Below are 15,201 nucleotides of genomic sequence, written 5' to 3' on the forward strand. Positions count from 1 at the left end.
TTCATATAAATCTCACAAGTGTGTCCCTTGGGTGTTCTGCATTAGTTAGATCTACCATTAAAGTAACAGCAAGTCACCAAGATGATGTCGACAGAGCTATCACAAACAGGTCTGGTAATGTGTCACTCAAATAATATCACAATAATATGGATTTACAGAGAATCTTACAAAAATCACATCATATTTGGAAAAAAAAAAAAACCTGTTTGGCAATGCAAAATGTACCCTACAGGCCAGATTTGTGGAGTGCTTGGGATATTGTTGTCACATGCACAATTTGACCAGTCTTGGCCATGATCGCCTGTAGCTCTTGCAAAGTTGCCATTGGCCTCTCGGTAGCCTCTCTGATCAGTCTACTTCTTGCTAGGTCATCCAGTTTGAGGGACGGCCTGATCTAGACAGGGTCTTGGTGGTGCCATACACCTTCCACTTCTTAATAATCGTCTTGATCGTGGTCCAAGGGATATTCAAGGCCTTTGATATTTTTTTATAAACTATGGTTTGCCAATCTGCATTAAAATAAAAGGTGCTGTCATGGACACCTGTCAAAACCTGGACAAAGATATGACACACATATCAAACATTCCTTCAACAATAGATGGCAAACCAAATCCTAAATGGTGTCTTTGTTGTTGTTCTTTATTCCTCTATTGGCTACCGCAGCCACAATAGACAAAGTATTTTGAATAAATTGTAATTTTAAGATAAGTTTGGTTTTGAGGCAGCTACTTACTTTACATATGCCTGATATCTTTGCTGGTAATGGCTGTAGCAAAGTAAAATGAAGCGCTTGTGACCAAACCAGATTAAAGTCTAGTGGACTGAAATCCATTACAGTACAAAGCTTCTGTTGGAGTTTCTGCTTGTGCAGACAGTCTTGCAGCTGCTGTTGATTAAGCTGTCTCGTTACACCTTTGACATGTTGGCTTTCGTATCATTGCAGCAGTATGTTCCAGCCTGTTTTTTTCATTCACCTATTTTTATAGCATGTAACACACAAGAAGCCACTAATGCCAGGGTCAACAAGAAACCCATATAAAAATCCAGCAGCACAACGTTAAATGGCTATGCAAAAGAATATAAAGTATTACACGTATGTATGTTGTAGGGATGCATTGTGTTTTAAGCCCAGTGGGCCACATTGATGATGTCATCAGAAGATTTAGAAAAAGCTATGTCAGCATCAGAAGCTTTATATTGCAAGTGTTTCATAAACTTGTGGGGAAGGGACTTGTGGCTTGAAGAAGAACAGCCTTAATAGGTCTTGAATGAATGGATTTATAAATTATCTCTCCATTTTATAACAGACAGACAAGTGATGCCACATAGTTACATTAATTGTAACTGTCAAAGAAAATGTAGCTTTTAACAGCCTTTCGGTGCTGTATGTGCAAGGAGAATTGTAATAGGCTTGACAAGTATAACAATCTGGTTGACCACTACCGATCGCTGACATCTTTCAAACCTCAAGGCTAATTTATTTTCCAGAGATATAAAACCTGTAAAATGTGACCACTTTTTAAAATAAAGCGACAATTTTAATGGTACTTCAGACCTCAGCAGTTCAGGTCCATGCCAAACCAGTAGGGCTCTCTTCCAAAACTTAAATTTTTAATGTAAAGGAAGTGTAGGGAAATAATTTCACTTAATCACATCCATCCGCAGGGTGCGCTTGCAGCAATTTCCCTATTAGGAGGATTAAGTGCACCTTGTGTTGAATTAATATTAAGAAATAGCCTTTTATAAAAGAACCACTGGCATTTATACAGTACACAGCATTTATATATATATATATATATATATATATATATATATATATAAAAAAAATTCATATTGTGCTTTTTATTATTCATTTTATCTTTAATTTAAACATTTTAAAACCACTTTTGTTTCTTAATACTCCTTTTATTGTTAAATTGTGTACACTACAATTGAGTCTTGTAATTTGCTTTTAAAAAAGATGTTGGTCTCAATGAGCTCTTTTTTTTTGTTTAATCAAATTGTATTTAAAAAACACAAACTGTTAACTATACTCATGAAATTAAAAGAAAAAAATATAAAAAATCCAAGGATTGCATAAAAATAAAAAATAAAACTGCATTTACACACACCAGTTGATATACAGTACATCTGATCTTTGGCTGTTAGTTGTAGAAATAAACAAAACTGAAACAAAATCTGACAATTACGTCATCATTGAGCACAGTCCCATCATCGCCATAATCCAATCAATAACACAATTTGATTTGGTAAAATTGGTAATTTACTATATTTGACTCCCTGCCCTTTGCATGCAAGGTCGCATGCAAACTTTTTGAAAATCAACTCTTACACTTCCCTAACTATTCAAATGGGAGTGTATATGTGCCAGGAAAGAAAAGAAAAAAACAACACTACGTTTTACTACTGGGCAAGCAGTCAAAGAGCTGCTTTGATTTCACAGAAACATTTACAATACATCTGAGGCTAATCTGTGATTTCAGCCAATTGAATCTTGTTTGTGTCACAGTAGTTTTTAAACCTCTGGATGTCATGCAGTATTTCATGGTGTTTTTCTTTTTTTTTTATATATATATATATAAAAGAAGACTTAAATAAATAACTGCAGGTTTTGACTGCCTTGCATAATGACAGTGACTTTTACTGACAAGGACTTCTTGTAAAAATCAAAATTTTATAACTATGGGGCAGATTAAATATACATTCTGTGTGTCACTATAGCTAAAGCAGGGTAAATAGTATTTAAAAAAAAAAAATCACAATGCAGCCCAATTGCTTGGTATTAAAACAAAAATTAAGGCGCGGCACAAAGGGTATTTTGCGGCTTCTCTAGGGGGTGTGTCATTTTAACGTGGTTTAAAAACATATTCCTTCAGCCTTGTAGAAATCCCTGTTTAACCAGTGGTGTGATACCCGCTACAATTATGGAATTCAGCATGAATTGTAAGTCTCGTCTGTCTAAAACCAATGTAAACCTGATTGTGCAGTCTGGCATCAAGTCCCTTTTTTTTCTAAGTTTGTAATAAAATATATTTTGTAAATATGCACATGTCCCATGGGTATTGTACAACTGCAGTAAAATACTTAAAATACTAGAGAGTAAAATTGAAATGAACACAATCCTTGAATTACAGGGTAAACTGGACAGTACCTCTACTGTATGTACTATAATAGTTTGTCATTTATACCTTTTTCTAGTTACAGTATTAAATCAGCACACTGTATTCCTCGGCACACCTTTCTAGTAGTGCTCCCTTTTTGAGTGACAGTGAGTTATATATTTTACAGTTGGTAAACTTTTGTATGAAACATATTTAATACAAACATATTTATCTGACATATTTATTGTTAGTGTTTTTTCACACAAAATGTCACATAAACGGAAATCAAACGTTGAACATAAACTGTGCTTTTTTTTTTTACTTTTTCTGTTGCCACTAAATTTATTTAATACCTGGGTCAGCAACACAAACATTATGTAGCCTATTATACAATAGAATTTTTATTAAAATCAGTATCATAGTATCTCTTTTGAAGCTGTGTAAGAGAAACCAAAAACTGGGAAGCCAGACAAATTTTCGCCTTCCCCAAATGCATTCCTGCCTTCGTTTTAGATTGAATCTACCCCTAACTTCTTTTTAGCTGAGTATCTTATGATTTAGTGCTGTGTGTGAGGATGAACAATGATAATGCGACAATAACGTGTCCATACAAAGCTGTCAGTCTTGCTGTATAATTTTGGTGTATACACCAGCCCTCTTCCTTTCAGTGGAAAATTGAAGTGTAGTCTATATTTGAAATACATATCATAGCTCACTTTAACTAGTTATATACCCAGTATTACAGTAGGTTTTAGTGATAGTGTGCATTACAGAACCAATGAGATTTAGAAAAAAAAAACATTATAAATGACAAATATTTTCTTTAAGCTTTTTATCGACCATTAGAATATACTTTTATTTGAAACATGCTTGTTTTCTCCAGAATGTGGAGAGGTATGAAGACTATGGTAGAATGTATTGCATTATGAAATAGGAAAGACCTGACTTAAAACAATTAAAAAGAATGGAGAACCGCATTCAAAGTTAAGAAAACAGGTAGGCAGGGAATAAATATTAAATGTAAAACATGGAACTAGATATTTGATCAGAATTTTTTCTAAATATGTAACACAAACCACGGCTATGCCAGGGCTGACACTTGAGTAACCACAGCATGTTCTTGTTGGTGTAGTTTAGGTTTCTGGTGGAATTTGTTATCCCTTAGGCACTGATTAACATGAACCACTGTAACAAACAATGTGGTTTTGTTGGTGGGTATTTACAATCGAAACAGGATCATTTGTGCAAAAGTGGAGGTGTTCCCATTGGCAGGTTTCAAATCTTTTTATTTCTCAGACCTCTGTATTATAGCAGCAGGTTAATAATTCAGGGGACCTCAGATGTTGTTTACAGGCCATCATCATCATACATTTAAAAGCTCTGTTACACATACGTTTGTGTTTTATATAATAAACCCATTCCTTAAGAACAGAAGAGGGGTCCGTTCAATTGACCTAAACAGTGGCAGATCGAAATATCTTTTCAAAAAGGCCATTGTAATGAAAATCCCAACTCTAACCCTGAACCTGTGTCTCTGCAGTGTATTTCTGTCTTTACAACTCCAAGGAGGATGTCCTGTTTTAATTAAAAAGCAGTATTTACAGTACATCCGCTACTATTCAGATCAATTGAATGACAGAGCCCAAGCAATGTTGGGAACAAGTCAGGGTCAGTTTCAACAAAGCTGTTCCTATCTAGCACTATATTAGGTTCAATCCTTTGATGCTATATATTTCTCAGCAGATGCCCTTATCCAGGGCGACTTACAATTGTTACATGATATCACATTATTTTTACATACAATTACCCATTTATACAGTTGGGTTTTTACTGGAGCAATCTAGGTAAAGTACCTTGCTCAAGGGTACAGCAGCAGTGTCCCCCCACCTGGGATTGAACCCACAACCCTCTGGTCAAGAGTCCAGAGCCCTAACCACTACTCCAACCTGCTGCCCAGTGAAATGTGACCATCGGTCAACCTCATCAGTCCAGTTTAAGCTTTTCTGAACAAACCCGTCTTGTAGCTTGCTAAACATGCTTCACTTGAACCAAGACATGTACAGAACTTTAGTCCAGTCCATTAAAACCTACAAACACAAGAGGGGCTCGACTGGTAAAAATAAACATGGTCGTCCTTGTTCCAACTTTTGAAAAAGGGCATATCAAATACATGTTTTACTTTTATCTGTTAACAATATGTCATTTTAATGATGTTCTAAACCAGGGGTGCCCAATCCTGATCCTGGAGGGCCAATGCCCTCCTGGTTTTTGTTCAAACTGTACACTAAATTGATTAATTGGACCAATTAAGCTTTTAATAAGGGCTTGATTGGTCCAATTAAGTAATTTAGGGCACAGTTGCAACAAAAGCTAGGAGGGATATCAGCCATCCAGGACCAGGATTGGGCACCCTTGCTCTAAACCCTTCTGAATTCTTTGAAAATGACTCACCCCAACCCAAGCCTTCATGTGTAGTTTTGTATAACAACACACACACATTTCTTTATCTCATATTATGTCCAGTTAACATTGCTTTCTGCTTTCACAAACCTGCTGCTATCAGAGTATTTAGTTTTGGGAAAGGTTATTCAGCAAAATTTTATTCTCCCTCAACATATCACAGCACACTGTTCAAACTGATTTTAGATCCAAGTGAGTTTAGTTTAGTGAAGATTAGTGAAGTGAGTGACCAAAGATTAATAACAGGTTTAACCACATTGCCAACCACAATACTTATCATATCACAATATAACCACCATTGATTGTGTGTCTGCTGCGGTTTTGGACTCAAACCAGCGATGCTATTGATACAGGCATATTGTGCAGGGGAGGCTAAGTATGAGTCTTTACCATTAACATGTAAATTAAAAGTGAAATAACAGCTGGCTTATTTCACAGGTCTGTAAATGTACACTGAACATTCAGCTTGAATCAGACAGCCTGCCAGCATGGACCTTCCCTTCGAACATGGAAGGATAGAGAATTCCTATTTCATGCCTTAAGTTTGTAATTAGAGGTTAAACTTGTGTCAGAGCGCTCAGTAGAGCGGAATTTAATGCCACATGCCTTTCACCCGAGTTCAGGATTTAGATGTAGGGAAGGCACTGGACGGATAATTCTGAATGCTCAGAGGCAATAAACAGAGGTATGCCAAGACTGCCCTGAGAGAATGATTTTTTTTTTTTTTTTTTTTTTCAACCAGACAAATACTATTACATGGAGATGTGCCAGGCTATCTCTATTTAATTCAGATAGTCTGCAGTTGGTACATTTTCTACCATGCCTGCAGCCTGTGGCCTGCACTTGTGAGGTTTGGTCTGGTCAATGACAATTCAGATGCCAAGTATTTGACTTCTATTTACCCCATTCTACTCTATAATAAGTAAACTTAACCTATTTAAGGTTATGTCTGAAGTGTTCATACTGTAGTCAATTTGTTTTTGTAATTTTCTGACTCCTTAACATCCCATGGCTCTTATAGCCAAAAAATCTATAAATTGGCTGTTACAAGCAGAACCACCTGGTTGACTTGCGTGAATGTATACTAATATGAACTAAAGGGATCATTATCTGTAGCCCATTGACACAGACTTATATGGGATCACTACCAACATGCATTATTATTATTATTTGTTATTTAGCAGACGCCTTTATCCAAGGCGACTTACAGAGACTAGGGTGTGTGAACTATGCATCAGCTGCAGAGTCACTTACAATTACGTCTCACCCGAAAGACAGAGCACAAGGAGGTTAAGTGACTTGCTCAGGGTCACACAATGAGTCAGTGGCTGAGGTGGGATTTGAACCGGGGGCTTCCTGGTTACAAGCCCTTTTCTTTAACCACTGGACCACACAGCCTCCTGTACACATGTACGGAGAAACGAGTGAAAAAAGTGATGTGCATTACAATATTTAAACACCAGATTGTGCATATAAATATGTTACATAATAGATTTTAGATTATTTACATGTTATGGGTGTAAACATGATTTTTTATTGAATGCATATTGAATAATGACGACTTTTTGTTCTTAATAACTGACAGCTGCACTTATGATACACATTTTTAGCATATACTAGTATGTATACTGTATGCTATTAAGGCTATCACTAAGTCCTGGGGTTTTTTGCACAGTAAATGTTTATCCAGGTTAATTGGATGAAGGTTCACTTTTTAGTGATGTTTTTCAATGACCCGAATAAGGGACACTGTGTGAGTTCATATAAATTACAGTGCCTCTTGTAACATCAGTCCTACCGGTAATTTAATTATCCATCTGGTTACTTGTTCTGCATCACTGAACACCGGTGCGGTGTATATATTCAGCACTGCACGGCAACTAGTGAATTCCAGGAAAGAAGTACATAAAAAATGTATTCACTGGGCTTTTGTACCAAAATGTTGGTATCCCAGATATTATGGATGTGGTTGGTAATGACCAGCTCTACAGCTGTAAACAATATATATTTTAATTTGAAGAAGGAAAAATTGTCCACCTCGACTATATCTGGATTTAACCCTCTAATGCTGGTGCTCTATTTCTCACACATTACCCTTTTCGTTTGTCGTTTGTATGTGCAACAATTTACTACTTTTTTCTATTTTTGTCCAGGTCGGAGCTACACATTAACTGAAACTGAAAAAAAATAGTGTAGGCGTGGACTGTAATGTGTGTATACACCAAAAAAAACAAAAAACATTTTAAAATAAACCCAGGTCAATGTCCAAGGTATTAATATCTGCATGTAATTTCCTTTTATTCTCAATATTTATTTCCTATTACTTCCCAGATACAGTAATATGATGACAACCATAAACAGTCTGGGTATGCCTGGAAAGGCTGTGAGAAGTTCATTCATGTTACATCAACACCTGCAGGAAGGAAGCAATTCATTGGCAGACAAAGTGTTTTGTACACTTATCAATGGAATCATCTACACTGTGCTTCCTCCAAGCCCATAACATATACAAAAACAAATAAACAGCATAATAAGCAACACGTGGAGTGGAGTATGAGGGCTCGAAGACTGACAGCAGAGAAGAGTGGAGTCAGGAAGTTCTCAGGACAGTGACTCAGACCTACTTTCACAGAGTTATCAGACAAGTGAGGAATGAAGGTTTCAGTCATTAACCCCAAATCTCTATGCCTTTAAAGCTCCTATACGGGTAATTATATGAGCAAATGGATTGAAATGTATTTCTTTAAAGGAATCATTGTTCCTCTGCCCACTTCCTCCATGTTTCTTATCTCTCAATTTCCAACCCATCACATAGAATGACATCATAACACATCTACTTTATATCGCCCATGGACTTACCCTAATGTATATAGTATTATAGCTCTGGGGGAGTATTATTATTTATTTCTTAGCAGACGCATCTTATCCAGGGCGACTTAGAATTGTTACAAGATATCACATTATTTTTTACACATTATTTTTACATACAATTACCTATTTATACAGTTGGGTTTTTACTGGAGCAATCTAGGTAAAGTACCTTGCTCAAGGGTACAGCAGCAGTGTCCCCCACCTGGGATTGAACACACGACCCTCTGGTCAAGAGTCCAGAGTCCTAACCACTACTCCACACTGCTGCCCATGAGATCAGACTACCACCACATAACAGTCAGACTAGTTTGCCAATCTACACTGTACTAATCTGCCACCTCCAGCCACCATTAGGGGTCACCGAGCAGCTACGGCTTACAGTACAAATGTGTATATATATATATATATATATATATATATATATATATATATATATATATATATATATATATATATATATATTAATCAAGCAATTATGACACGTTATAGCTTTGCTGCCTGGAGCAAGTTGCTTTCAGGTGTTATTCCACTTATTCAGAATACAAGAGCTGACCGTGTCTTCTATTAGCAATGCTGCAGTATTAGAGTCCATGGTTTGTCAGGAGCCAGGAGATACCTGGATTTGGACCAGGTACCTAGGAACTTACAATGCAGATCCTCTCACTCCTCCTAGTTTAAACAGATCAGGACAAAGGAACATACATCTTTCATGGATGAGTAAACTATCCTGGAAAGGCAGGATTTAAGAAAGGGAATGCATGTGGCTCAGAAAAGCTGTCTACAATCAAATGCGTCATTTTCCTCTTTTTCACAATTCCTTGTACAGTAAAAGGTTTGGTACAGCCCAAACAGATTTCAGGTCAGCTTTCCTGGAAATGGATTAGAGAAAACGAATTCACTGGTACAATTTTCTTAATGTTATTTTTGAGTAAATTATTTAATTTCATTTTGCAGGTCTAACACTAAACAGGGTGCATACGATGACACAAGTATAACAGTTCCCATTCTCTTTATTTTGTCAGTGGTCCAGTTCACAGATTGTGTGTTTTACAGTTTAACTTCATCGCTGACCTGTTTATCCTGTTGTAAATTCTCATTTAGACATCAAAAATATCCAAATATAATGACGTCTCTGGTGTAAGCTGGTACAATATATTATTACACTGAGTTTTACAAAGACAAGACCTCAAGGGAAATAAGCTCCAAGTGCAAACCAAATGCACTAGGTCTATACTTTTTGTTGGTAAATAATGCAAGACATTACAATTTGTTGGCACCTGAGCATACTCCACAACGCTTTCAAATTAGACTTTACATGTAGAATCTACACAAACTACTCCACATTGATAAAGTTAAAAAATGCATATAGAATATAAATAAGTAAGATTTACAGAGAAAAACAGATTAATCTTAGCTGCATAAGTATTCAACCCCTTTGCTACTGCAGCTCTAAATCAGCTCAGGTGCAAATGATTTGTCTGAAAGGTCACAAAATTAGTGAAATGGTTTCATCCTGTGTGTACTCAAAGTGGTTTAACTTGTAGATGATTTCCCTCAGGTATATAGAGACTTTCAAGCTGCAACTCACATAGTGATCCAACAAAGCAACCATGAAGACCAAGGAGCTTTTGAAACAAGTCAGGGATAAAGTGGTAGAGAGGCACAGCAGGAGAAGCATACAAGAAAATTTCAAAGGCGCTGATTATCCCTCTAAGCACAGTGAAGTCCATCATTAAGAAGTGGAAGATGCATCATACCACCCAGACACTACCCAGATCAGGTCGCCCTCCCAAACTGAGCAACTGGGCAAACAGGAAACTGGTTCAGGATGTCACTCTGTAGCCAACAATGACCTTGAGAGATCTGCAAAGTGCTCTGTCTGAGATGGGAGTCAGTGTTCACACATCAACAATAAGCCGGTCCCTACGCAAAGCTGGCCTGTATGGACAGGTGGCAAGAAAGAAGCCATTACTCAATTGCAGTCCATCGACGATCCCCAACAAACTTATCAAAACTGGAGCAATTTTCCTGTGAAGAATGGGCAAAAATGTCACCATCCTACTGTGCAAAGCTAGTAGAGACCTATCCAAAAAGACTCATAGCATTAATTGCTGCAAAAGGTGCTTCTACCGAGTAGTGACTTAAGGGGCTGAATACTTAGGCAACCAGTACGTTTCATTTTGTACATTTTCTTTGCAAGTTTTGCTGACATTTAACCGCCTCCTCATATAAGTGTTCAGTTTAACCACTACAGCTTTGAATAAAAAAACGTTTGTTTGAAAAACTTTGCATACATTATTTGTAATTCAACAAAATATGACATTATTGGTAGGGGGTGAATACTTCTGCAAACCACCAAATATGTCCCTCAGCACAGATCTCACCATCTACTTTCTGCTGCTTTCTCTCGCTTGATACTGTTCTAGGAGTCTAGGCACTTCAGCATGTGGATGCAGACAATACTCTTAATTCTTTCAAATGCAGTGTTAGAAGCCTAATCTACAAGTATGACCACTGGCAGTGTACAGAGCAGAAAACAAAGAAGGCTTCTGACATCCATTCTCTGTTATTAAATTATAAACAGCTGCTATTTAAAAGGGCAAGGCTCTTTTTGGTTACAGCACTTGCTAAGGGTCAAGTTTAAATCGTTTTTTTTCTTGCTGAATATGACCACAAATGCACCGTAGTCTTCAAAGACAGTGTTGTGATTAATACAATCTACAATACATTATAACAAGCCAAACCACTTTTGTTTTCCTAACAAGACATGTGCTAGGGTTTTGCCTATTTCAATAGTTCCACTAGTGGTTCTTGCATTCAACCTTGTTATTACTTCTGGTAGGTACTATGGTGTCCAGGTACCTTGTGTTTCTACAAAACAAGGCCAAAGCAAAGGCACATTTTTTGTAAGAATAAAACATATTAATGGTAAGAAACTAGAAAAAACCTGCTCACTACATCGTCCCTTGCTTGTATTACATAGTTAAAACTGTTTTATTCCCTTCAGAAAATGTACCTTTATTATACTTACTTCAAGATTTTAAGTATAATTTATAATTTCAACAGCAGTTTTGTGTTTAGCTTGGTTATTATGTTAGGCACTCATTTTGCCAGAAGGTAGTTATGGTGTAAAGAACATGAGTTGTTGTGTTTGTTAGCAGGTAGTATGATATGCTCAAGAAATTGAAAATGAAAGCAAAATAGCGATTTGGAATATGCAGAAACAAGAGGCTTTGTTGCCATTTGATGCGGTCTGATAACCAATGATTAAAACCAGCTGCATCTGTACGATGCTCTCAGAAGAACAGAAGGAGAATGGGAAGTCATATATAAGGATCAAATATCCCTGCAGTACAGCAAATTCATACATAAGAATGAAGCTCCTCAAAAACAAATACCACAACACCAGTCTTGTCTGAAAGCTGGAGAAAAGACTTGTAAATGTCAGATTGTGAGGTCTTGGCACGCTCTGTCAATGCAAACTGTGTGTGATCTCTGTGTCCTCTCTGGGCCCGCAGATTTGGCTCCAGTTTCACTTGTAGAAAGACATTCTGGCTAGAATCACAATTAAAAGAAAGGAAAAATATTTTGTGTCGGTGGTATCCTACCCTATTTTTAAGGGGGGAGGTGTTTTACATCAATATTTCTTATAGATCCTTCACATTAACACTGAATAATCTATATTGAATGAAAATATAATACCATTTGGATCTTGTGTATTGTTATTATATATAAAGTTATTATTACAAAATACATTCATCTATTGAGTTAAATAACACTGAATTTTCATTCAGTTCCTTAATAAATACTGTCTACAATGTGTCAACAGATAATCTTAAGGATTACATGCAGAAACTTCCTAGTGTGCATCTTTTTCTTGGGCTCTCTCTGTTCCTGTCCCCTACACGCCACCACCATGTACCTTTATGCTTGACATCAGGAATGTGTGTGTTTAATGAAGCTCTTGACAGGTAAAGACTGTGAAAAGAGGACAGTTTGTTCTCCCAAGCTGTTGAGGCTACGGGCCCTGTGTTTGGTTTGGACACCACGTGTATGTGGAAAGGAAATTAAAAAGGCAGGGTTGTAATTTACTGGGGAGAGTGAAACAGATGTAAAGGTCTTTTTTGCTGCCTTGTTTCCAAACTTCCAAATGTGCCACAGCTGAAACAGAACTAAATGTTTTAGTGTTGGCAATAACAAGGGTATTACGATTGCCAGCTCTCTGCTGTTGCCAAGCAAGGATTGCCTAAAGGCAAATGGGTTTATCAAATCCAAATGCTTTATGAACTTGACTTCTGAATGTGCTGCATTCTAGCTGTTCATATATAAATAAAAGCATGTATATTTAGGGTTTTAACTACTGTATATGTGCAAAGGCATATCTGGTGGAGACCAAACCGTAAGTATATATATTATACTTTAGAATCGTTAGGACAGCATTTTGTTGTCCTGCTGCCTTCCTCGGACACTTTAAATACATATTTGTTAGTTAATAGGATGAACAAAGTGATAAAACAAAGATTTACTGTAATCTCCTTGGTCTTTAAAATAAAAGTGATGTATCAACAACAAGAAAATGGGTGTACTCACAGTAAAGTAATTTCAACAGAGTTACCAAATAATATAATTATTAAACAAACAAGACATGCAGAAGTCAACTGATGTCTTTTTAATCTGTGTAAAATGGAAGCCTGACAGAAGTCTTTTTTTATTTTTTTTTTATAAATGTAGTCGTTGCCAATTATTTTTTATTATTTTCTCCCCAATTTGAAATGCCCAATTATTTTTAGGCTCAGCTCACCGCTACCATCGCTGCGCTGACTCGGGAGGGGCGAAGATGAACAAACGCTGTCCTCCGAAGCGTGTGCCGTCAGCCGCCCGCTTCTTTACACTCTGCAGACTCACCGTGCAGTCACCTCAGAGCTGTGTGGGAGCTGTAGGAGGCTGTGTGGTCCAGTGGTTAAAGAAAAGGGCTTGTAACCAGGAGGTCCCCGGTTCAAATCCCACCTCAGCCACTGACTCACTGTGTGACCCTGAGCAAGTCACTTAACCTCCTTGTGCTCCGTCTTTCGGGTGAGGCGTAATTGTAAGTGACTGCAGCTGATGCATAGTTCACACACCCTAGTCTCTGTAAGTCGCCTTGGATAAAGGCGTCTGCTAAATAAACAAATAATAATAATAATAATAATAATAATAATAATAATAATAATAATAATAATAATACAGCATCGGAGGACAACGCAGCTCTGGGCAGCTTACAGGCAAGCCCGCAGGTGCCCGGCCAAACTACAGGGGTCGCTGGTGCGCGGTGAGCCGAGGACACCCTGGCCGACCTAACGCTCCCTCCCCCCGGACAACACTCGGCCAATTGAGCGCCGCCCCCTGGCAGCTCCCGTCCACGGTCGGCTGTGGAATAGCCTGGATTCGAACTCGCGACGTCCAGGCTATAGAGTGCATCCTGCACTCTAGAGAAGTCTTTTTGAAAGCTCACCAGAAGGCTGTTCGGCCTATCTAGTGGCACACAGGCCAGTCAAGTCCAGTGAAATGTTCCTCATGGTATCTGCCTGCACACATCACCTATTGGTTACTACGTCCTTCCTATGAGATAGATAGATAGCTCGAGGAACAACATTTTACTGAGGTTAACAGCAGTTCAAATTCTGGGAAGAAGGCACGAAAAGAAAATACTGAAAGATAAAGGAAAAAATACACAACCACAAGTGTTCTGTGTGTACACATGCAGCTGCTTAATAGTTTCCCCCACCTACCACAGACTGCTTAGTTTCCTAATTGATTGATTAATGAGACTGTAATGGGGGAGAAAGTGTGGATTTCAGCAGGCCACATTGGTGTTGGCACAAAACATTCCTGTTTCATTTTATTGCCCTTTTTTAAATAGCTGAATTACTTGCTCATAGCATTCCTCTGTCATTACCTTTTACTTTACGTAGTCCTCCAATGAAGTTCCATGGATGTAGCATCACTTCCATTGTGGTCCTGAGGCGATGACCCAATAGAATGAATTACTGTGTATCCTGAAGGGTGAGCTTTACAAAGTGGAACCTGACAGACACAAATGTTTTAGTAGTTTTAAAAAGAAAACCAAAAAGGGTGGCTAATTATTTGATAAGGTGATATGACACTTAAAATTCCATGTCATTAAAGTAACTTTTTTGCTTGTCTGTCTGAGTTTTTGTGGTCAGACCAAATCAAATCAAGAAATGAAAGACCAGCACCATAACTCATACAGTACCTATATGAGTTATGGTAGATATTAAGATATTAGGATGACTGCTTAGTTCCTTATATTAGAGCTGGAGGGAATAGCGAATAAACAGTGATGGCCCTGATTGACAGTTGAAGCATTTTGACTAAAAACCTATTAGAATAGTAATGACTATCAAGTATAGTAGAGCCCAATGTTGTAAATCAAGTCTATTGATAAGGGTTGTGCAAACATCATCTCGATGAAGCGCAGTGTTTATAATGGGGGACTCACCTCTGATCTTGTTAAGGATCTTGTTAAGTGTTATCAAGAGACATTATTTCATTACAATTATATATTAAAAAAAATGTACCAATCCATGGAGCCTAAATCCTTATGCACAGTAAATAGCATATCAAGGTATTATTGTTATTTATTTATTTAGCAGACGCCTTTATCCAAGGTGACTTACAGAGACTAGGGTGTGTGAACTATGGATGAGCTGTAGAGTCACTTCCAACAACGTCTCACCCGAAAGACGGAGCACAAGGAGGTTAAGTGACT

Source organism: Acipenser ruthenus, chromosome 5 (genome assembly GCF_902713425.1).
Source record: "Acipenser ruthenus chromosome 5, fAciRut3.2 maternal haplotype, whole genome shotgun sequence".
Classification (NCBI taxonomy): domain Eukaryota; kingdom Metazoa; phylum Chordata; class Actinopteri; order Acipenseriformes; family Acipenseridae; genus Acipenser; species Acipenser ruthenus.